Source organism: Stegodyphus dumicola, chromosome 8 (genome assembly GCF_044657685.1).
Source record: "Stegodyphus dumicola isolate Sdum_Otavi_A_Nest chromosome 8, ASM4465768v1".
In the NCBI taxonomy this organism is placed as follows: domain Eukaryota; kingdom Metazoa; phylum Arthropoda; class Arachnida; order Araneae; family Eresidae; genus Stegodyphus; species Stegodyphus dumicola.
Window position 1 is genome coordinate 182,963,272 of NC_140775.1, and position 26,652 is coordinate 182,989,923.

The 26,652-nt window shown below is 31.4% G+C and overlaps 1 protein-coding gene across 2 annotated transcripts in view; it reads right to left on the reverse strand.

Annotated features, from left to right (window-relative positions):
* LOC118191873 (LIM domain only protein 3-like) overlaps positions 1-5,652 on the reverse strand; it is a 265,129-nt gene extending 259,477 nt beyond the window's left edge. The window contains exon 1 of one of the 2 annotated variants that reach the window (XM_085822809.1): positions 5,319-5,652. The gene's annotated coding sequence lies outside the window, so the exon portion shown is untranslated. The remainder of the gene's footprint in view (positions 1-5,318) is intronic. The other variant, XM_085822808.1, reaches the window with a different exon arrangement.
* Between the last annotated feature and the right edge of the window lie 21,000 nt (positions 5,653-26,652).

Here is a 26,652-nt window from a genome sequence, read left to right on the forward strand (position 1 = left end):
CAGATTGGATGAAAATGTAAACAGTGCGGTTTCCATCAAATTCTCTCAATATGACGACGAAATAATTGGTCATGTACTGGGAAAAGAGAAAACTGATGATGATGACGATGAAGAGAATAAAGATAAAGACGGTATACAGAGCAATAAAGTTATACAGAAGGAATCTGAAGAATGAGTTCAGCGCGCAATTACTTGTATAATTCTCTTTTTGTATTTGCTTTCTGTTATTTCAAAAATACATAGATTAACATAGAAACACTGCTGACACCATTTTGTAAACATTCGTGAAATAAAATCTGAGATTTAACTGGTTCCTTTCTAAATTAGTGAATGCTTAATACGTAAGTAATAAAGATATAGACATGTGCGTGAACAATAGAGCTACATTTCATATTGGAATAAAGGGTTAGTTAGGAAATCTCAACTTTTAAAACTTCAGAAGTATTATTGCACTTGTTAAATATATATGTAGGATACAAATATCAAAACCAGCTTTTGTGAATCCAACATTATCCATTAGCAAGACAATACACGTCTGTATTTGGATCCAACATCAATAAAGCTTACAGTTTACGAGATTTTTGATTTAATGTGAAGCGAACTAGGGTAATTTCTCACAAGATCTTTAAATTTCTATTAATTCATGGAATGCAAATATAAACATTATAGAATTTTCAACATAATTAAGGTCTACAACTCAAGAACAAAAAGAACAAAATTATTAAGTAAGTAACTTGTTCGAAAAATATGAAAAAAAATCAGAATCAAAGAAACAAAATTTGTCCTGACAGAAAGACCAGAAGTGGCAGATTTTCATCCTATTTACATAATTGTGAAAAGATTTTACTGAGAAAAGTTCTGTTGGTCCGTAAATGCAATTTTCAAGCTAATACGTTGCCTTAGAAACAAAGTCAGAAGAAATTGCCCACTAATCTTTTCTCTGAATCTCTTTAGAAACAAATACCAACCAGCCTCTAACTGTGCATCAACATCCACCAGAAAGAATTCATCTTCAGTAACTCCCCTAGAAAGATTTCCGTATGAATCACGGATGTTATCATTATATCTCTGAATATTTAAAGAGCCACCTTAAAAAATACGCTGTTCTTTATGGGCATTTAACACAGATCCAAATGATAATTTCTCCACATTCAAATCCATACCTTTCTGGGATACCGCTGGGAATATGTCTTGCATCTTTGGCTTTCTAGACATATATTTCTTCGGAAACAACTAAAGATAAAGCATTTTTGCAATAATGTCCTAGAAAGGAAAGTATCTTGTCTCATTAGGGTGCTGCTAGGAATATGTCTCATGTATTTGCTTCCCAGACGTATATTTCTTTGGAGAAAGGCCGAAACAAAGACGTATTTTGCAATAATGTCTTTGAATGACATAGATAAAAGGGCAGAGAACACGACGATTTCAACCAGTTTTATGTAAGTAGACGCACACACGTACTTATTGTTTAAAACGGTTCTTTAAATTCTGAGAGATACCGAGGATGCTACAACATACATAAAATATTTGAGAAAAGATGTCCTGCTAGAATTTTACTTAATAGACGGTATATAATCCATGACCTCAACTAACGATACTCCCCTTTAAGTAATCGAAAAATAATTATTACTCAGAGAATAAGGTTGCCTGATCCTCTCCACTACAACCCACCAGTGGCCAAGCGGTAAAGTCGCTGAACACTGGTAATTAGGTCCAAGGTTCGAATGCCGTGAACTGGCTAGCTGCATGGTGGTTTTCGTGGTTTTCCCGACGTGGGAACGTGTAAACGAGCCATTTTAGAAAGTCCTCCACGGAGTGATACTTCTCCTTCGACAGATTCGAGGCTTTGCTGTAATCTCATATAACCAAACCAAAACCTCTGCGCTACAAAACCCAACTGAGCATGTTGGGGACGCCTGTTAAAAATGATTTCAGGATTCCGACCTGTTTCCAGGAGTATCCCAAGAGCTGACAAGTGCACTTGAGCTATAAAATTTCTTTGCACAAAATATCCTTAAACTTTTACAAAAATAAGGAGTAACTGTTGTGTTTTGGTTAAGAAAAGTCTCACTTTTGTTACATTCCAGCTTATATATATAATTCGTATACGTTTTTTATACTTTAGTTAAAAGAAAATTCCTACTTCGTACGCCCAAAAAGTTGCTTAGATACTGTGGTTCCGTGAAAATATTAACATAAGTAAAATAAAGTGCAATAAAATGTGTAATAAAGATTAAATAAACAATATAAACACTTGAATATTATCGTTTGTTCTCTTTTCTTTAATTATTTTTTATACTTTTAGGTATAGTCAAAGACTAAAAGTATATTTGATAAATATAGGTTTTGAAATGGAGAAATTATAGTTTCGTGAGAACTTATATCGAATGTCGGCCCAGATTTCCATACCTTTCAGGCTAATTTTTCAATGTCCCTCAATAATATTTTTATTGTTTAATAATACAAATATTTCTTAGCAAAATTTATATTTTATTCTTGCCTTAAAATAGTGCTATTCAAACTTAATGGACGTACGACCCCATAAACATTCGAAAACGACCCCGGTCAGAGCGTTGATCTTTAGTTATATACAATAAACTCAGACTTTTTAGGATTTTTATCCACTTTGCTACCCCCATTATAAATTTTTGCGACCCCAAGCGGGGTTGCAATCCATAATCTGATTTAGTTTATGTGATTATGGCAAAGCACACGAGGGCTATCTGCCTGAAGCTGGGGATGCCTTTGTGGAGGACGTTTTAAAGGAAACTGGCACGTATAAACGTTACACATGGACCCATAGCTTAAATACTATTGCTTTAAAACATTAAAATAACTTTAAAGGTACGAGATATTTATTTTTGCATTTTATGAATTATAAAATATATAGATTTTCTGCAAATCTCATGCATCTGGTTGGGAAATAGATAGATATTCATCTAAATTAAATTAAAAGCTCTTAAAATTATCTATACTACATTGTTCTCCCTTTCTTCAAAATCAGCGGAAAATTCTAATATGTAATTGCATCAGCACAAGTTTACATTGTATATTATGTTGGAAAGAACAGAATATATACGGATAATTGGAATCTTATTCCAGTATAGTTGTCGTAATATGTTTCGGTAAGATACATTAACATAAAATCCCTAGAAGAAATTAGTTGTATATGCTGCAGACGATAAAGTTGAGTGTACGTTGCGTTTTTGACAGTCTTTTTTCCTGTTGACAAAGAGAAATGACAAATTAACTTACATGATTGTAAGTCTTCTGTAATTTATATAAAATTAGAATTTTCAGCAAATGAAATGACTTGCATTTAATTTTTATTTAATTTAAATCTATATGCTCTGATTTTTCCATTAAAAAACTTATGTAGGCAAAGTTGGCTGCTGTGTAGATTCGAAAGGCGCGCCATTTTTGTAAAACATAGCTTAGAATTACTTTTATAACTGCTTCGTTGATTTCAAATAATAATAAAAAGATATATATATATATATATCTTATTATTTCATTTTTATAAGTTTTCATATAACCCAACCCACAATCATTTTAAGATACTAAATTATTTAAACTCTCAAATTTCGCTTACAGTTAAAATGTATAAATTAGATTTACGATTAAAAAAAATTGAAATCTTGCATCTTCTAAAAATATGCAAATTCCTGGCAAAGAAATGTTTAGAAAAAGAAACAAAAACTGGAAATTTTTGTTCGAATGTTTTGATCCGCCAACTCTTCTATCACATATATACATATAAAGCTAAAATATGTACATAGCTCGAACTATTCTAAAAATTTTCACGCGGAAAGATAAAATACCAATGGTTGTAATATAAATAACATCAATAAATTTTTCTGAATTTATAGATGATATTTGCACTGGTGTTTATTTTTCAGCATAGAAAATTTTAGAATAGTTCGAACTCTCTAACTTGGATAAGAATTTAAAAATTTAACCAAATTTAGAATTTCTAAATATTTTCTACGATACTTTCAACAGCGATAAGCCTAATTAACATAACATATTACGTCCATAAGAAATTTAACTATTACCAATCCAGTTTTTAATTATTATTAATTACATAAATGTCGTATATTATTACTTTTACTATGCAAATTATTTTCATATATATAATATATTACTTTAAAATTCGGGTTATCTCCATGAAAGCCATATATCATTACAATCAGTCAAATTTCATTTACAATATTATATTAAAACATGAAAATTACTTTTAAGTAAAAAGTAGTCCCTAGGAATAAAAAATATAAAGCAGAAAGTTTTAATATTAAACTTTCGCGGCAGAATATTGGTAAAGCTTTAAAGACTTCTACAGAGCGTTTAATACAACAAGTGATAAATTCAAAATAATTTTCTAATCTAGTTTTATTTATCTATTTTTTATTTTTTAACTCATTTTTAGATAACAAACCATGCTTGAAAAATACAGAAATTTCCTCGTTAAAGCCACTAAAATATTTTCAGCATCATGAAAAATAGTTTAGGGTTAAAAGATTATTAAAATTTACAAGCGAGTTTACAGACACAGTTGAACAAAAATGCATAAGGAATAGATATATTTTTATTTTTTCAATATCTGATGTTTAAATATTTATTTAACACTAAATACTAACGCACAATGAGTTCTTAGAAATTATTAATTGATAATTATTCAATTTTTTTATGTTAGATTATATATAAACAAGTTACATTTCATTTTAAAATATACTACCATTAATATTAAACTAGCAATTAATTAATGTTATTTTTAATTACATATATATATATATATATATATACAAACAGACATTAATTTACATTAATTATCTAACAAAAATTTATTTTTAGATTTAAGTAAATAAATAAATATAAATTAATTTGTTAATTAAAGGAACGATAATTATCTTCCCACTTCATGTAACTTTCAAGTGAAATAATTCCTTACTTTATAATTCAGTATTAATTCATAATTTAGGGGGAAATCTAAAACGAAAGCAATAAGAATGTAGAAACAGATTGCTGCTGAGTATCCATTTAATTGTAGCATAAGCCGCTAGGGTTTGTGTTGAGCGAACTTTCCTTCCTAGAAATAACAAACAAATATATAAACAAAACCCAGCTGCTAAACCACGAGTTACGAACAGTAACACACTTTAAAAACAACATGACGTAAATGGAATCTAGTATAAACCGTGGTGAAGAAACCATAACACTGCCATACGGGCACTGAAAAAGAGCAACCTTACAACGCTAGTAAGCAGCAGCGCAAAGAACTGACCAGTGGTAAGCGGTCAAACGATGAAAAGAAACCTTACCTGATCTTCTCTCTCGATTTGGAAAGGGGAAAAACTCCTTCCTTCTTATTTACAGTGACGCAGGAATTAATGTCCACGAAATCATTAGTTGGCACAAACGAACTGGAGATTTGGTGGAGGAGGTCGGGAGATTCTTGAATATTTAGGTGTGGATCAAACGATGGATATTTGCTCGGATCGTCTGCTTTGGAAAAAACAACATCCCAAGCGGTGATCTCCCGCTTTCTGGTTGGCTGCGATCCGCGTGTTCCGAACGGCGCTGCGAGCGGCGATACACTGCGTTACGAAGGCAGGGTTGCCAATGAGGAAGAAATAAAGTCGCCAAATTTGGATGCCAAAATCTTCGCCAACAGGGACTGTTCTGAAAATACAAAATGAAACATATAACCTTTGATGTACTATAGGGGTTTTCAACAAGGAAGAATTCCCCCCCCTTTTATAGTTTCAGGAATACCTCAGCCTTTTATTTAGCTGTTAAGGGGTGTTGGAACCCCAAATTTTTCAAAAAATTGTGATTTCGGATTTTTGCATTTTCAAATTCTCTACACTTTTGTCTTTCTAAAAATACCATTCTTTAATCTCTATGAAAATTAGAACTGTAGGAAATCTAGTTTTAATTTGTCATCTACTGCTTTGATCAATGGGGATTTTTACATAAAAACGCGTTTTTCTCCAAACGTGATTTTTTTATACTCGATTACCTTTTCTCAGGAACTACTGCTCACAGGTATCTAAACTTTTTATGGTTTATTTATTAGGTTCCCTAATATTTACCGAAATGAACTTTTTGTAATTAGAAAAAAAAATTTAATTTTTTTTTTTTTTTTTTTTGTGTGTGTGTGAGAAAAGTGCTAAATTTTACTATGCCTAACAAAATATTCTGTAATTTACTCTAAAATTCAAATGTTTCAGAAGCTCATTTCAGTATAATCAGATAGGTATACTTTAATTACAGAAAAAAATTCAAGATTGTATCTACAGCAGATTTTGAGAAAAAGTACATCGAAAATGGCCAATTTATTATTGTCGGTATAGGAGTTTCTGATACCCCTTAAATATTTAGATTTAGTTCTGAGTTTAAAAATCTTATTTTATTCAGGCTGTAGAGACATTAGGTATTTTTTTTTTTTTTTTTTTTTTTTTGGAAGCAGGAGAGATGAAAAATTAGCAACCGCCTTGGCCGGGAATCGAACCTCGGACCTCTGGAATACCGGCCTAGCGTGCAGAATCACTACACCACGAAGGCACGCTAGGAAAGGAAAGTAGGAGAAATATCTTATAAGGCTTTGGGAGTTACTAACAATTTCTAAATATATTTTTTTTTTTTTTTAATTTATAAAACACTAGCGAAGGTACCCGATGGCAGTTAAATTAGATTGGAAGTAATGCATCTAACACAAACACTTTCAATAGAAAAATTAGTAACTAATTCTCTCTCATTATATCAGCAACAATGGCAGGCAGTTTTTAATGATTTTCGTCTTTCTAATGAAATGGGCGTAAAAGCTGAAGTTCCATCCAATATTTCACTTATATTCAGTTTGAGTCGATTAAATGTGGCAAAAATTTGATCGTAATTGATCATAAATCAATAAAGCGAACAAACAAATAAACGCACAAGCAGACATTCTTTTTTATATGTATAGATTTTGTAAAACTTAAAAATTTTTCGATTAACAAACTCTACGATTTGACAGCGAGCTTTATTTCGAAAAGTGTTAAATAAAGCATTTTAATCTCCAACGCGAGAAACTGTTGCCACTCGGAGAAATGAGTGCGAAAATTAATGTTTTCGGTGTTTTTAATTAATATCTCGTACTCACTCGAAATATAATGTCGTACTCACTCGAAATGGCTTTCCACGAATTTTTGGAATCGGGAAAAATGTATTTAATATTTGGCAATGCTATTTATATATAATGGTAAAACTTATTTTTTTTATTAACAAACTCTACGATTTGAAAGCGAGCAGTGGCAACAACTTTCGAAATAAAGCAGATTTTCATCTTCAGCTTGCGAAACTGTTGCCACTCGGAAAAATGGAATTAGTGTTACTCCCAATATTAGAAAATAAGCTGAATCTAAATTAATGTATGTATGTATTTTTCAAGTTAGGAAAGAAGGAGCAAAAAATTGAGAACGACCAATATATTACGTTCAATAACTGAAGTTTAACAATCATTATTAAAAATATTAGATTAATTGACAATTTTTCGGATACCGATTATGATATTTTTATTACGTATTTTCAAATAAAATTTGTAATATAAAGTAAAATATACTTGAGCGAATGTGAATGCCTGGGTTCTGCACTAAACATGGAAAGATCGATTAAGTTGAACAGTTTAATGTGAAATAATTTCAATAAAGAATAGTAATATTGGAAAAAAAATTATCAATGTATTGTTGCGTGCGTACGGGTTCGTTACGAAATGAATGCACAAATCCGATGAAAAATGAACAAAAATTTATGATTATCACAGCAAATATGATTAAATGTACTCCAATAATCGTGCAGTATCACAATATATCACAGTAGTTATCTTCTAACTACTCAAACGTTCAAGAGAACTTAATTCAAAACAGCTAAAAAAAAAGCTAATTCGCGAATTCGCTACAGTCAACAAGAGCAGTTTTCTAAACTAACTACTACCAAGAACTGAGAGGTTTTCCTCCTTCTATAAGATTTTTAAAATCGCGTGAGAGAATTTTCTAGTACTTTCTCTAAATCAAAAAGAGATATTTATTAAATGTTACATGCACGCGCTCTTGTATTTTCAATTTTCCAGCTTAGCTATCTTTTAATATTCATCACGCGCTGCACTGAGCGGGAAATAAAACCATTTAATTTACAATTCAACTAACATTAATTATTTAAATGCCAAATTCGTAACAGTATAATTCATTTCAGTTTTTGGAATTTCGTTTCCGTAGTTATTTTAATGTGATAAAATCATATTTCAGGATATTCACAAGGAGTTTCGCATTTATTATTTTTTTTTTTCAATTTCTTTTAAACTTTTCTTTATAAAAGATATGGAAAAAAACACTGAAAGGTTTGAGATTTTAAATTAGGTCCAAAGGGGTGTTTTTTTAACATTTTGAGTGTTGCCTTTATTTATTAAATATCATGTTCTTCACACTTAAACCATAAAATTCAGTTCAAGAGCAATATCGCAAAATAATTTTAAAAGGAGCATATCTTTAGAATTTCCGATACACAGTCCCCCCACGCTGGAGATTAAAATGTTTTTTTCTGTCATTGCTCATTTTGAAATCCTTGATTTTGTTAATCAAAAATTTGTTTAAAGTTTTATAAAACATGAAATCGATGATAAAATAAATTACAGATTTCTCATTTGGGCTTCCAGATGCCCATATTCGCAGGAGGATTACGTCATTCAAAATTGGATGGCTCTAGGTACCGTTGTTTTATCACAATGCGAGAAATATACATACGTATATGCAGATTCCTCATTATTTAATTTCTTAAAATATAATACAGGACGATAATATTTGGTGGCAATAGTTTGAAAAGTGAAACGGACATTCAAAGCGATTCGACGCAAAATCGCAAAACGAAAACAAACGGTTTTGTTTTCGTTTGAGACAAAAACCGACGTTTGAGACAAAAACCGACGAAGCCCAAGCACTAACAAAGTGTCCAATGAAGTTCCATATGATGAAGTACCAATTTGTACAAATTAATTAGACAATTGTTAAATCGCAAATATATGTACGTGAAGAATTGTTTTAAGCATTTATTTTCGTAAACTCTAATACATTCTCATAGAGTATTATTATTACTCTTTCTTATTCTACAGACCTAAGAGAATCTTGACCATGCACATAAATTCATCATGGTCAACAAGTAGTGAAATTCTTTCATTTAAGAGGGTCCTTGGGCAACTTATAATAGTTGACAGACCAATTTTTGTCTATATCCACCCCTCTTTTGGTGGAGGATATTCCGAGGAACGGATCCAAGTGTCCCATACTTTTGTTACTCTACCATAAAGCTTTCGAAAGGAGTTTTTGCTCGACGGTTCTGCAAATGTCGCCATGCCGTAAAGAACTTGCATACAGTGGAATCTCGAGATATGAGTTTAATTTGTTCCAGCATTGAGCTCGTATAGTGAAGTTCTTGTGTCTAGACACAAACTTCTCCATTGAAAATAATGGAAATTCAATTAATCCGTTCCGCGCCCCCAAAAATCTCATTGCCATCTCATCATCAGTCGACGTACCTGGTGTTTTGCGGAAAAGAACCAAGTACAGCTTCTTAGCCTTAGCGCAAATGATAACTTCCGACGCCGAATCGCCTTTTAACTGCTTCTCGTTAATCCACACCAACAACAGCTTCCCAGCCTCTTCTAGGAGTTTTGGACGGTGCTTGGTATTGTTTAGTATTGTATAGTATCTTATATCAGTTGGCTTTATACAAGTTAAATATGTTAATTTTTATTCATTATAATCGCTTAATTAGCTTTTGTATTGTATTGTATTGTAGTATTGTATAGTATCTTATATTATCTTTTATGCAGGTAACTGCATCAATTTATTTGCTGCATTAGGATCACTGGTGTCATGACAATTTTAAATGTATTTTTGTGTCACGAACACTGAATGTATTTTGTATTTTCATTGTATAGTATTGTATAGCATCTACTGTATCGTATTGTATTGTGGTATTGTATCTACTGTATCGTATTGTATTGTGGTATTGTATAGTATCTTATATCAGTTGGCTTTTAGTTCAGGTTAAATATGTTAATTTTTTTTTTTTTGTATTGCATTGTATTGTAATATTGTATAGTATTGTATGGTATCCCATATTCGTTAACTTTTATGCAGGCTAAATATGTTATTTTATTCCTCACAATCGTATAATTAGCCTTATTGCATGTTTTACCCACAATACCACGTGATCAACTGTATTGTACCGCTATTGCATTCTGTTACTAAGTTTGGTACGAATCCTGTACCATAATTGGTAGTAACCAATGTATCGACCTTTGTATATCTTAAACACAGTTGCATGCTAAATATATTTTGTATAACATATTCCTTTTTCCTAACTATTGTTGTACTATAGGGATTGAATGCGTACCGAGATCAAATTATATTGTACGCTACCTACTTCTTCTGTATGACATCACTACCTGCGGTATTGTAACATGACTTTGTCATAGCGAATATCTAGTTTATTACACTGACTTTCAATACGTTGCTTTGTCAAATATATGTACTTGGCTATGCAATGTATCCCGATCCAGTTGTTAGTCTTCTGAATTAAGTCGAATTCTGAATGCTTTACGCATTTCCCATGTATCAGTACTTCCAGTCACACACTGATGGATATTGTATTCTTTTATTTTTATTTCTTTTGGTATATCCTCTGTGTATTGCTGTAATCATTTACATTCATTATGTCACTATGTTCTCTATTTTTATGTTATATTGTCATTAAGTCTAATTCTACTGTCTATATTTTACTCATTGTATATTATTGGGCTGCCCAACATCAGACTGTACTTTAGCTTATGTATATTCTATATTTGTGTGTATTACACCTTTGTAAAATTTTTGCTTATTGTCAAAACTCGCCCTTTTTGGCCCTGCATGTTTTTTTTATTATTTTATTTAATAAATGTGGGGCCTGGGCGGTTGTTGGGACTGTCTTTCGTGGGCATTTGGTCTGTTGGACTGCCCGCTGGTTGAATTTGGCTCTGGGTTTGGGCACCTGGTGCGTGGCGTCTTGTGATTCCTCTTTAGGCTCTAGATATAGGTGGACGTGGTGCTATACCGATTAACCTTTTGGTAAAGGGACAGTGCCCACGTCCTCCGTTGCTTATCGCTTATAAAGGTAACTCCTTTGGCCACATCAAGTTTCTTAATTTCTTCCTTCTTCTTCAGAATTGGGTCGATCGTTGATGTTGAACGGCTGTAAGTCTTCGCAAGTTCCGTCACGCTTACACTACGCTTATGTTTATCTATGATTTCTTTCTTAATTTCAACGGCCCATGGCTTCCTTCTTTTTGTTTGCAGAACTATCTGAGGCACCAATCTTCTTGGTAGGCATCGTAAAATAATTATCTTCACATTAAAAGTAAACAATTAAGTAGCAAGCGTACAAACACGAAGATCAAAGAACACTGAGTGATCTGACGAGGGGATTCCCCGATTCGAGCCGGATCGGTATACGTGCCACGCATACCAACAGCCTGGCTCGTTGCTCGAGTCAATGGTCGTATTTAGAGTCGAATTTTTCGCTCATGCTTTCCTCGTATCTCGAATTTCGCGTATATAGAGGTGTCCGTATCTCAAGGTTCCACTGATAAATAAACAAACTTTTTCTGGCTTTCGAAGACGGACAGAAGGCTACAAGCAGCCCGTTCTCTTACCACTATGCAAACAAGGCTGTTTTCTTATACTGTAACCTAAAATCACTCATCTTTGACCTGATGCAACAGTATACGGAATATCATTCTGGTAATTCATTGTACAATCAAGGCGTGCTAATTAATTTTCTGTGCGGACTAATACGGACTATTACGCCTTGTAATGCATTTATTGTTAAGCAATGGGACTATACCGTCTAACTAAGGGTGAAGTTCTATGACCTGTGTTTTTACTTCTTTTTTGCCTTGATAAGTAAAATAATCTGATGTGTATACCACATGACTTCCTTGTACGGAATATTAAATTATACGCATTTTTTTCTTCCATTTCATTTAAACTTATTGGATTGAATTAAATCTACTTCGCCGACAGCGCATAAACCACAATAGAATAAATGCATTCTTTAAAATTATTTCTAGTATTTGTTTACCATAGCGACACTCTGGCGCTAGATTCACTTAACAGCATCATATTTCGTTCATATTATAACTCAGAATGCACAAAATATATATCATTTAAAGAATAGAATTATCTAATCGTTGCCACATGTTCTAATCAAATACCATAATAAAGCTAGAATGATGTATAAAAGAAATTAACCAAATAAAACAAAAAAGAAACCGTTTTTCACAGACGATAGAGTATTTCTCATTCAATTAATTCAGTTCTCACTTCGCGGGAAGGCAAAAATACATAAAAACTCAAAATATCTATATTAAAAATTACGAAGTAAATCTTAAACACTTATTTCCTCGAAAAAATTTCAGAAAGGATTAAGCATGATTTAATTGGCAATAATAAATGAAGGCGTTATCTTTGTTATTGCGAAGCTAAGTTTCTCTAGATAGGCAACAAATCCACTAGTCTCCTGTTTCAAATGTAAATATCAATGGCCGCCATCAAGAGAAGTATTAGGCTTAGCGGCACTTAAACAACTTTAAAATTGTTGATAATTCTAAAAATATTGCACACAAATTTACTAAAGGCATAAAAACCTTAACCGGAAGATAAAAACAACATAATTCAATCAATTTTAAAGCAAAAATATACAATATACAAATATATAAGAGTAAAGAAACTGAGATCACTTAGCCGGGTAACACAGTGGATATATATATATATTTACATACGTTTCGTGCGACCGATTGCAACCAAATACGAGGTGCACATCTACATGTTATAGCAGTCCTACATACAAAATTTCAACGTTCTGAGGCTACTCGTTTTTGAGGTATGCGAGATACGTACGTACGTACATACTTTCGTACAGACGCCACGAAAAATTCTCTTCAGAATTAATTTTAAAGCAGTTTTATAATTTTTTTGAAGGAAACGAGTCTTTTTTTCTGTCCTTACGTACAGATATCACGCAAAAACATCGTTAAATTGCATTCGATAGCGGTCAAAATGGATATTTTCGTTGAAATATGCTGCCTGAAACTTTTCGCCATTACAATACTTCCTTTTTACTTAGTACAAGGAAGTAAAAATGGTTTATTATTTCTCCTCGATAAATGCCTTAACTCCAAGAAAGAACATCTCTTTGTCGTTAAACATATCCCATCCGGTTTACCTTTTCAGCCTTTCCAGGTATGTATTCTGTTCACAGGAACTTTTCCCAAAGGCAACTAATTTAATTTTACTTACAAGGCGTAGATCGATAAGATCACAATTACTAAGATAAGATCACAATAATACAGCTTCGATAAGATCAAGAATTACTTTCCGATAATACCTAAAAAGGTTGTCGCTTGAAGTATTACTCAAATAGATATAACGCAGATAAGCACTTTGCATATCTGCATAAAATCTAGATAACTGGGGTTTATACCTTGCGAACTTGGTGTAGTACAACAGCTCTTAATCAGTGAAACCAGCCGTGACTTTCTTTAATGACACTGTAAGCCGTTTTTCCTTCACGTGCGTTTTTATATGTTTGAAAAGGTTTAATAAGCTGTCGTTATATCTCATACCTTAACAAAAATATTTATTTCGTCTATTACGTCTGTGACTTTTATTAGTTACTAACGGTACAAACCCGATGCCACTTAAGTTACATTGATAGTAATGGATTATTTTACTTATGAAATCATTTGAAAATTAGTATAGTAGAATATTACACGTCGTCAAGAATATGATGCCTCATTGTAATGCGTAAAAAATGTCAAAGAAATAAAGTAATATTCAATACATGTACCACGACTGACTACGTAATCATAGAATAATATGGTATATATATATATATATTTGTAATAATAAAATTCCATAGTCAAGAATACACTTAAAATTCTAACTGTATGTTCTTTTCATTTTTAATGGCGACGTTCTCTTATTTGAAAGTACGTGGAATTAAATCCACAGCCCCGTAGTCAAGTTGTTTTTCCCGTCTTTTCTACACGTACAGTTATAGAATGTTCTGGAAATATTTAAAGCGAAGTGGATTGGCTAACGAGGCTGACGTCATTTCTTGGAAGCTCCGCCTTTCCGGAGGCTATAAAAGAACTCGCAAAAGAATATCGGGGCTTTTTCTTTAATGTCACGATGCAGTAAACCTTCATACAAAATGTTATTAGTAGTTCGTTTTTATTTACTCCGGATATCTGATTTTGTAACTGCTATTTCTCCTGACCAATAATAAATGGATCCTTTTTTTTAAACTTACCGTCTGATAATTTAAGCTACGACTACATTTATGATTCTTCAACAATCTATTTATTCCTGACAAAAGCTGGTACATCATATATATATATATATATATATATATATATATATATATATATATAACTCACTCATCATATATATATATACATATATAACACGGATATTGAACTCACGGAGCCGAGTAACAGAATCCATATATATATATATATATATATATATATATATATATATATATATATATATATATATATATATATAATAATTTATTTCCTAAACAGTATTGATTAATTGATTATATATGTGGTGGACCAGCTTTAGTCGTAGCTTAAATTATCAAACGATAAGTTTAAAAACAACAGGATCCATTTATTATTATTCAGGAGAAAATAGCAGCTACAAAATCAGATATCCGGAGTAAATAAAAAGAATTACTAATAACTTTTTGTATGAAGTTTACTGCATCGTGACATTTAAGAAAAAGAGAACCATTAAAAATGAAAAGAACATACAGTTAGAATTTAAGTGTATTCTTGACTATGGAATTTTATTATTAGAAATATATATATATATACCCATATCACATATGGAATTGCCATTTGGGCCAGCAAAAATAAAAACAAATACATCATTATTTTGAGCAAAAAATGCGATTCATAGTCATGCATTTTTTAGTCTGATGCGATAAGGAACCCACATAAAAATCTCGATAGAAAAAATAAACTAATTTCTCTCTCATTATATCCGCAACAAAGGCACGCAGCCATTGCTGCTGATATATCACTACTGCCGTTGTTGCTGATATCAGCACTGTTGCCACTCGGAAAAATGAAGGCGAAAATTAGCGTTTTAAGGATTTTTAATCAATAGCTCTGATTTTAGCTATTTCGTTTTTTTTGGAAAAAAGTGGATGTCGATCTCTTTCAGGACCCAGAAAAGAATTGTAGTGACGATAGCTATAGAAGAGCTGAGTTATTAGCGAACAAACACACAGACTTTCTTCTTCATATAGGTAGCTAATTGTGTAACTTTTTTCATTTCCGTATTCTCTTGTGCATATGCCATACTCATTTTCACCAAAAAGCAATTAAATAATGATTTTTTTTTTCATTTTTAGATTTAATGAGTCAAACTATGTCAAAGTGCATTGTTCTGTAAAAATTGCACGAGCAAGTTTTAATAAATTAGCTCCAAAATTGCATCTAATCTTAATTGAATTTCGTATATATTTCATAAACTTGCTTAATTTCTTCTTTTCACTATTCGAAATTTAGGTTCAATCCAAATAAATGTCGCAGATATTTGATTTATTTTTTTAATTTGAACCTTTTAGTAATATTTATAAATTTTTTGAAAATATTTTAGTTGTTTTTAGATGAAACTTTTACCATCATCTTAAAGTAGATGTATTTCTTAACATAAACTAAAATTTTAAATTTTAAAGTTTTTTAATCAAAATTTCCTAAGATATACGTGAATTTACATGTGTCCGCGTTTTGAAATTTGACAACTTTCTGTTAATCAATAAAAAAAAATTATTTAAAAGAATGAACGATAAACCTTTTTTTTCTTTTTGTGCACAATGAAAGGGGAAAGAAAAGTAGGTACGATAAATTAAGAATTCCGCCAAGTGAATTATTCTTGGCGCAGACATAAAAATGTGCGCCAAGATAAATTTTAGAATTTCTCGATATGTTTCTCACCAAATCTTACAAAAGTTAATATTTAAGCCTAATTTGAGTCGTAGAATCTAAGTCGTTATTCATTATCAATGTTTACATATTTGTATAATATTTTCTTAATTAATTTGTATGACACAAATTAGTGTTCTTGTAAAATTTTTACCTGTAAAGAAAAATGTCAAATACGAGTAGCCCATTATCTGTACAAATTGTCCCTTTACTTAGCAAAACGTTATCATATGTATTGGTATATTTATATGCAATGACTGATTAAGTAATTGCAATATATCTATGTAGCATTTTGTGCGTTCTGAATTTATAAAGTATGAATGTATTTGAAGGATTTAAACTTAAAACGGTAATATGTAAAAGTGAGCAGCCCATAATCAGCAGAATAATGTATAAAACTGCTGCTACTCATTACCAATATTTGCATTTTGTATCTTGTAATGTTTTATCATTTTGTATGACATAATTAAATGTAATTGTAAGGCTTAGTTTTAAAAATAGGTAATACGTCAAACACGTGTAGCCCATAATCTGTACAAATTGTTAATATTCTTAACAGGAGTTTACATGTGAATGTGTTTGTGTACATGTAATGGTAAGTTAAGTATTTGTAAAGTATCCTTGCAGCGTCATGCATGATTTGAATACGTAATGTATAAGCGTACTTGTAGGATTTGAATTTCAAACGGTAATATGTACAAAGTGAATAGCCCTTAATTTGCAGAATAATGTATTAATTGTATAACTCATATTCAATGTCTGCATATTTGTATTTTGTAATCTATTTCTAAACAGCATGACATATATGAGTGCAATTGTAATATTTATACTTAAAAGGTAGTTTGTCAAATACGAGTAGCCTATAATCCTCACAAATTGTTACTACTCTTAACCAAATTTTGCATATGTATATTATTGTAATAGACCTACTGTTTGACGGATAATTCCAGGTATTTATAATGTCATAATTCTATAATCTTATTGTGATCAACTATGTAATTGTATGTTAACCTATGTAAATATTCTGCCCTTGTTTGGCACTGTACTTTTTATTCCTGGAAACAAATTAATACTGGACCCAGTATTTTAGCCTAGAGTAGTCCTCGGGGGCACTTTGGTCGGCTGGACTGCTACCCGGATGAATAGGGTGCTGGGTCTGGGGGTCTGGTGCGAGTCTCAACTATGGCCTCTTCTGGATATTGGAGGACGTGGCGCTAAACCAATTAACCATAACGGTAAAGGGATGGTGCCCACGTCCCCCGTTCCTAATCCTAATCCTATATATGGAAAACAAAAAATTATGTTACTTCAGAAAAGTCCGATTTTGTGTTAGAATACCTACGTTAGAATAATGCTATATTAAATCTAATAACAACGAGAAATGAAAGATTTCTCCCTTCTTAGCGTGCCTTCGTGGACCCAATCGCCAAATCCTGGTGGATATATCATAAGCCCCGCTTTCAAGACATGAAAAACGAAAGTTTTAAATTTCTTCAATCGACCGAGTAGGACAGAAGGTAAATAACTGTTCCATGTTCATGTTTGTGCAAGGTGTACAAAAACTGCTAGGAAAAATATCATACATCTGGCTGATGAAACATGAGATTTTTACTAATAAATATAAAATTTGTATCTGAATCAAAGAAACGTGCGGTTTCTTTAAATCTAAAACCTCTACAATATGCAAGGCAAAAAATTTAAAAGAGTAACTCATCTTTGTTGCACGGCCATCGTAATTTCACGGGAAAAAAAAACTTTTAACTGGATAATTTTTCTTGTTACTGTAATGATATATTAATGATGATTAGTAATTTATAAATAGGTACAATTTTGTAATTAGATTGTGAGTATCTAACTCTATCTTTCATCACTGTTATTTTTTTCAATAAAAAAGAGACACATTTCGGTGCTTTTCCCCGTGTTCATGACAGAAGTACATTTGTTACCTACAACACAATCCTGTAGTTCTTAAAATATGATTCAAGCTTCTTTTCAGGAGATCTGGCCCAATTCATCATATTTCCCGAATCTGTTTCACACGAATTTCTTGTTGGAACTGATCGAGAATACGTATATAATCCATTTGAGAAAATGGATGATTCGAAACACGACGAACAGCGCTTTAAATAGATACTACTTCTCAGTTGTACAAAGACATAAAAAGTATATAAATGTATGAAGGCTTGTTTCTCATAGATATATATTTGAGCAATGGATTAATAAATGTTAGTTTCAAGTTTAATAAATGCAGTTGATGGATGATGGTCAACATTAAAAAAGATCTTGAAATATCGGCTGTCATGGAAACTATGAAATGTTTACCAATGCATGTGAACCTTATAACGTGTCCGATGGGTCCTGGAAATTCTACGCTTCAATGAAGGGAGATTTTTCTTATACCTAACCCGCCTATTTGTCTTTATTTTTCATGTGACCCCAGGGTGATTTTTTAGAAATGTTCCGCGTTTTCTACTGAAATTTTTTGTGAGCTAAGTTTCTTCTATTCATACAATTCTGCTATGAATCAAATATCTGTACCTCCTTGCATATTTTTCCCTTATCGTTTTAGCGCTAGGTTCTAAAATTTTTCTAATTATTAGCATAACTTTTTCCTTTTCTCTAATTACATAGTATTCCCCTGTGAGCACTGTTTATTAATAAAGTGTTCTTGATTATTTTTAATTTTATTCAGTGTATTGAATTTATATTTGCACTTTTGTATAAAGGGAGCTCATACACCATAAACCCCTTATAATCTTCGAATATGTGACTGTTGCAAGAATTGGGATATTTTATTTATTTTAAAAGCAAATACTTGGAACTTTTTACAGCTGACTACATACTATAGCTGCTTTAGAAACTAGTAACCAGATAGTTTGTGTTGCCACAAATAGTTTTGTAATTTAATCCGCTTTGTGACAAAATATTTTGTCACGTTATCAGGTTCAATGTTTCTTCTAATTTTCTTCGGAAACATACAATGACCTGACTAGGAACAGAGAGCTTACTAAAGCTATGTTCACTAATTGTAGTAAGTAGACAGGATACAGACGAAGGGTATACAAAACCCTTTATTTTTCTTTATATACAATGACTTCCGTACTTCGGAATACAATGACCCTCCACTCGGGGTCTAACGTAAAAGATATTAAAATAAAACTAAACTCTAATTTAACTTTAGAATAAGATTGGCCTTATAGTAACAGGAAGCGTATGTAGCACAGAGACTGTGAACACTACAATACGTTTAATTTATCAAGAGGATTAAAACCTCTGGCCTGGAAGGCAAATAGCAACTGCGTAACTTCTAAGGTAAGCGGCCTGCTTCGAACTCACTGCTTCCTCTCTCTCTGCTTGGCAAAAAGGCCACACTTAAATACTTGGCGTTCGCCAGACAACTTTGCATAAACTCCTTCACGCTTATAATTCTGGCCGGAAGTAGAAAATAAGAAGTGATAGTAAAGATTTAAAATAAAATAAACGTTAGTAAAACTTAAGATCCTTACAACGTTTCCACCTTGCGCGCACGATATTTTAAAAATGGCTAATGGTACGTACTTGAAATTTGAATTCTTTACAAGGGCACTATTTTTTTAACTGAACCAAAAATTTTATGAATATTTTAGTATAAAAAAAATCTGATGTGTACACCACATGACTTCCTTGTACAGAATATTAAATTATAATTTTTTCTTGCATTTTATTTAAACTTATTACATTGAATTAAACCTACTTCGCCGACAGCGCATAAACCACAATAGAATAAATGCATTCTTTAAAATTCACTTTGTTTACCATAGCGACACTCTGGCGCTACGTTTACTTAACAGTATTATATTTCATTCATATTATAACTCAGAATGCACAAAATGTTTATCACTTAAAGAATTATCTAATCGTTGCCATACGTTCTATTCAAATACTATAATAAAGCTAGAACTATGTATAAAAGAAATTAAGCAAATAAAGCAAAAAAGAAACAGTTTTTCACAGACGATTGAGTATTTCTCATTTAATTAATTCAGTTCTTACTTCGCGAGAAGGCAAAAATAGATAAAAACTCAAAATATCTATATTAAAAATTGCGAACCAAATCTCAAACGCTTATTTCCTAGAAAAAATTCCAGAAAGAATTAAGCATGATTTAATTGGCAATAATAAATGAATGCGTCATCTTTGTTGTTGCGAAGCTAAGTTTCGCTAGATTGGCAACAAATCCACTAGTCTCCTGTTTCAAATGTAAACGTCAATGGCCTCCATTAAAAACAGGCTCAGCGGCAATTAAACAACTTTAAAATTGCTGATAATTCTAAAAATATTGCACACAGATTTACTAAAGGCATAAAATCGTTAACCGGAAGATAAAAACAATATAATTCAATCATTTTTAAAGAAAAAAAATGTACAATTTACAAACATATAAGAGTAAAGAAACTGAGATCACTGAGCCGGGTAATAGAGTGGATATATATATATATAAATATATTTATATACGTTTGGTGCGGCCGATTGCAACCAAAATACGAGGTGCACATCTACATGTTATAGCATTTTTATATACAAAATTTCAACGTTCTGAGGCTACTCGTTTTTGAGTTATGCGAGATACGTACGTACGCACGAACGTACGTACGTACATGCGTTTGTAGAGACGTCACGAAAAATTCTCTTCAGAATTAATTTTAAAGCAGTTTTATAATCTTTTTGAAGGAAAAGAGTATTTTATTCTGTCCTTACGTACAGATATCACGCAAAACCATCGTTAAATTGCATTCGATAGCGGTCAAAATGGATATTTTCGTTGAAATATGCTGTTTGAAACTTTTCGCGATTACGATACTTCCTTTTTACTTCGTACAAGGAAGTAATTATGCACGAAAACGTTACAGATTTTTTTAATAAAATACATTTTATAAACTCAACTCCAAATAAAATAAAAATTTAACACGAAATTCTTAGAATTTTAGTTTCACAGTAGTTTCCAAATGCTATATATTAAATATGGAATTAAATTATGCAACAGAATGTTTTAAACTGTGCGCGCAAGGTGGAAACTTGACGAAAAATTTGGTCACAAAGCGGATTAAATTATAAAACTGTTTGTGGCAACATAAACTTTCTGATTACTATTTCAGAAAGCAGCTATATTATGTAATCAGCTGTAAAAAGTTGGAATTAATATCTTTTAAAATAAATAAGTTATCCCAATTCTTGCAACAATCACATATTCGAAGATCTTATGGGTTTTAAGGTGTATGAGCCCCCTTAACATTTCATCCATTTTATTATTTCTTGCGTTTATTATTTCAAAAATATTTTGTGCAAATTCTTCGCTAAGTTACCGAGACGTGGCAGATGTTCTCACATTTAAGTATACTTTCAAACGTGGGATTTCACCTTACTTCTGTTATTTACGTTACATGCCATTGTTACCTTATCTACTGCTGATATATTGGATCTTTGGAAATCTTTTTCTTGCGGGCTTGTCCTTGAGACGGTTAAAGTACATTTTTTGTTTAAACAGAATTAGGATCGTAAATGCCCGCTGTTATGCTACTACGTCCACAAACTGTGCTGATAAAAAATAAACAGAAAGCTGAAATAAACGGAAACATTGAATTGTAGTCAAAGACAGCACCGCTAAACTATTAGAAGCTGGCTCACTAACTCTACCTGAGCATCAGAATTAAAGCGTCGGCAGCTAGAAACCGCATTGTCGAATAATTGCAACAATTAGAGCTCGCAGGAAACTGTCCAGCTAGCATGCACGACATGCGAGAAACACCATTTATCTCAAATCCAAAAACCTCAGATTAAATACCCACTCGAAATTCCATTCTGGTGAAGAACACAAAAAAGAGAAGTTACAGGAAAGACTGAAATTATAAAAAACTGTTTAAGTAACGTACGATTACCTACAGGTAAACTGAAATCAGTAAGAAATCTATACTCAAATCACTAAATTTACTCAGTAGATCTTTAAAGATAATAAAATCAACAACTTCAAAACTCAGAAATTTAAATCATAGCTGAAATTTCATTTCTTACATAGGTATGTGTTTAAATCGTGTATTCCTTTGCGAAAAGAAGGAAACATAAACGAACAGAAAGAATCATTTTAGAATTTTTTACTTAATGGTAATTTATTATTCTCGAAGATAAAATTTAACAACTTAATTTAGCCGCAAGCGCACGCAAGAAAATAAGGCGTAGAAGTTCCACGAATCGTTATGGAACTATCTAACAAAGATTAAAAATGCCTTTAAAATAATATTTTCGTAAAAACAACACTGTTTTAATTATCTTTCTAGATTAATTAAACGTTAGTTTTGAAGAAGACTTCAAAGTTGTTTTGTTTCTTATTTGATAACATTTGCAATAAATCTCGTTCTATATAACGTTTAATTTTTTTTAATACATTCAGCTTATCATCTTGCTTTGCATTTTTTTCCCTTACTTGAAGATATCTTCTTTTAAACTTCAAATTTGTTTATTTATTTTTTGGCTATCATTTCTGAAATTCGGTGGATGCCCTAATAGTTAATTAAGGACGTTAAAAATTTATTTTACCAAAAAAAAGCGAAAAATTCTCATTTATGTCTTACGTTTCTCCTTTCGGCTAATTAATTTTTTCAAATAAAAATATAAATTGCAATATAAAGTTGTAATCATTTATTAATATCTTTCGCAATACGTTAATAAAAATTCCTTTTTTTTTTCTTCTATTTATTTTACTTTTTCATGTTTCTGTTTTCTTTCGTTAGAAAGATATTTCAGATATGAAGTGGCATTTGCATTTTTTATTCATTTAGAGTTGAATTCTGGGCTTTGCTAAAGATGCCTTATTAGAAATGCAACGAAAAATTCAAATTACGCAAGGAAAAAGTTTACTTTTAATCTTTTCGGCTTGAATACGGGCTTGTACTTTGGTTGAAATTTCACTCTTTTAATTAACATCAGTATTTATTTTAATTACTGTAATAAATTTATTTTACCTTTTTAACTTTTTAATACTGGGCCTCCGTTTTAAAACTATTAATAGGATTCAGTAACTGAGTTATGGATTTTTATTGAGAAAAATGTTCGAAAGCCAAGCTATTCTGAAGGCCTTAAAAAAAATCCAGTAACATTTTCTGATGAAGCTATCGAACGAAATTCTTCCATGATGTTATGGACTTGTTCCAAAAGAAAATACACCGGTTTCTAAGAGATCTGTATAATTTAATTTAGATAAAATTAAAATACAGAAGTCTATACAGAAAACAAAAACAAACAAAAACAGTTGATATGGACACGAGATGACTTCACTGTATGGCGTATTTTTCATTTTTTTACTTCCTTGTACGAAGTAAAAAGGAAGTATTGTAATCGCGAAAAGTTTCAGGCAGCATATTTCAACGAAAATATCCATTCATTTTGACCGCTATCGAATGCTATTTAACGATGGTTTTGTGTGATATCTGTACGTAAGGACAGAATAAAATACTGTTTTCCTTCAAAAAATTATAAAACTGCTTTAAAATGAATTCTGAAGAGAATTTTTCGTGGCGTCTGTACGAACGTATGTACGTACGTGCGTACGTACTTACGTACGTACCTCGCATAACTCAAAAACGAGTAGCCTCAGAACGTTGCAATTTTGTATATAGGACTGCTATAACATGCAGAAGTGCACCTCGTATTTTGGTTGCAATCGGCCGCACCAAACGTATATAAATATATTTATATATATATATCCACTCTATTACCCGGCTCAGTGATCTCAGTTTCTTTACTCTTATATGTTTGTAAATTGTACATTTTTTTCCTTAAAAATGATTGAATTATATTGTTTTTATCTTCCGGTTAACGATTTTATGCCTTTAGTAAATCTGTGTGCAATATTTTTAGAATTATCAGCAATTTTAAAGTTGTTTAATTGCCGCTGAGCCTGTTTTTAATGGCGGCCATTGATGCTTACATTTGAAACAGGAGACTAGTGGATTTGATGCCAATCTAGAGAAACTTAGCTTCGCAACGACAAAGATAACGCATTCATTTATTATTGCCAATTAAATCATGCTTAATTCTTTCTGTAATTTTTCGAGGAAATAAGTTTTTAAGATTTACTTCGTAATTTTTAATATAGATATTTTGAGTTTTTATGTATTTTTGCCTTCTTGCGAAGTAAGAGCTGAATTAATTAAATGAGAAATACTCAACCGTCTGTGAAAAACTGTCCTTTTTTGTTTTGTTTGCTTAATTTCTTTTATATATCGTTCTAGCTTTATTATAGTATTTGAATAGAACATGTGGCAACGATTAGATAATTCTATTCTTTAAATGATATAAATTTTGTGCATTATGAGTTATAATATGAACGAAATATATAAGTTAACTGTTATATAATTATTGGATTATATAACAGTTAACTTAGTTCCCGTTATATGATTATTATAATAAGTTAACTGTTATATAATTATTAATACTGTTAAGTGAATCTAGCGCCAGAGTGTCGCTATGGTAAACAAATACTAGAGTAAATTTTAAAGAATGCATTTATTCTATTGTGGTTTATGCGCTGTCGGCGAAGTAGATTTAATTCAATCCAATAAGTTTAAATGAAATTCAAGAAAAAATGCTTATAATTTAATATTCTGTACAAGGAAGTCATGTGGTGTACACATCAGATTTTTTTTAAATTGAAAACATACAGAATCCCCGTGCATCACATATGCACAACACGGGGCTTGCAGAAATAAGTTAACTAAAACAGTTAAAGTTAGTTACATGCATAAATAAAGCTAACAGAAGCCGAGCAGTTTGGATTTCACGAAAACAGATAAGTTCACTGGCCAAGTCACTCCGAACATTTTCAAATCGTTCTGCAAACATAATCTAGGGCCATCAAATGTAGGGCATGAGAAAGTCAAATGTGCCACGTCCTGGGGTATACATATTTTTCTGCAATTAATTTTGACATGTTTCCCAGAATTTCATTGATGATATATTACCCATTCAATAAAAGAAATTTAGTTATCTCTTTCCCACAATACAAACAATCTCAAAACATCTTCATTAAAAATTGTAAAATGCAAAAAATCCTCAAACACTGAATACAGTTAACAACAGTGAAAACAAAATTTTTACAATTAAAATTAGATTTTCTATGCAAAAGTTAGCAGTTTGGCTAACGGCAAGAAGACAAAATTTTCGATGCACAAAACTGAAAGCTTACTTTTTATCCCTCTCGGCAAAAAGACATTGAAAGTGCAGAAACTGACTTAATTCACTATTCTACTGATTTTGAAATGTAAACAAATAGCGATTTGTTACGCTTAACTGTTCACTTAAAGTTTTAAATTGTTGATAATTCTACAACTATTGCATGCATATTAACTAAATGCATAAAAATCTTAACCGAAACTTAAGATAACATAATTCAGTCACTTTTAAAGCGAAAAATGCACAATCTACCAACATATAAGAATAAAAAAATTGAGCTCACGCAGTCGGGTAACAGAGTGTATGTATGTATACATATATATTCTCTCTTCGTAAAAAGCTAAGATAAATTTTAAATTTAATTAAGAAATTTTAATTGCAAAAATAAAAAATTAAAGATTAATAATTGCTGCGAACTAATTTACGCTATCATTTAAATTTTAAAAGCATATGTAAATTAAGTGCACATATCAAAAACCATGAAAAAATTAAATATTCTAAAAAATTAATCTCAAAAATTATTTTAATGAATTTTTAAGACCAAATTAATTTGCATTAAGTGAATAATTGTTGAGCAGGCAGGAGAGATAGACTTATCAAGGGGAAGTTGCCTCCAAAGCTAACTCTTCGATTACTCAATTCGTGTTTCGTCATCCATATAGGCAAAGGTATAGTAAAATTCAAAACCAAAAGTAAAACTAAATGTTGTGAATTAGTAAAAAAGAAATTTAAACTAGTAGGATATATACACATAAACACACATATATATATATATGTAATAATAAAATTCCATAGTCAAACTAGTAACTGTATGTTCTTTTGATTTTTAATGGCGATGTTCTCTTATTTGAAAGTACGTGGAATTAAATCCACAGCCCCGTAGTCAAGTTGTTTTTCCCGCCTTTTCTACACGTAGAATATATAGAATAATTATAGAATGTTCTGGAAGTATTTAAAGCGAACTGGATTGGCTGAAGAGGCTGACGTCATTTCTTGGAAGCTCCGCCTTTCCAGAGGCTATAAAAACACTCGCGAAGGAATATCGGGGTTTTTTCTTAAATGTCACGATGCAGGAAATCCTTCATACAAAAGGTTATTAGTAGTTCTTTTTTATTTACTCCGGATATCTGATTTTGTAACTGCTATTTCTCGTGAATAATAATAAATGGATCCTATTTTTTAAAACTATCGTCTGATAATTTAAGCTGACTATAGCTTAAATTATTACACATATATATACATATATAATTTATGTTTGGTGCGATCGATTGCAATGAAAAAACGAGGGGCACAACTAGACGTTAAAGGAATCCCATATGCAAAATTTCAACGTTCTACATTCTAATCGTTTTTTAGTTATACCAAATACATTCATTGGT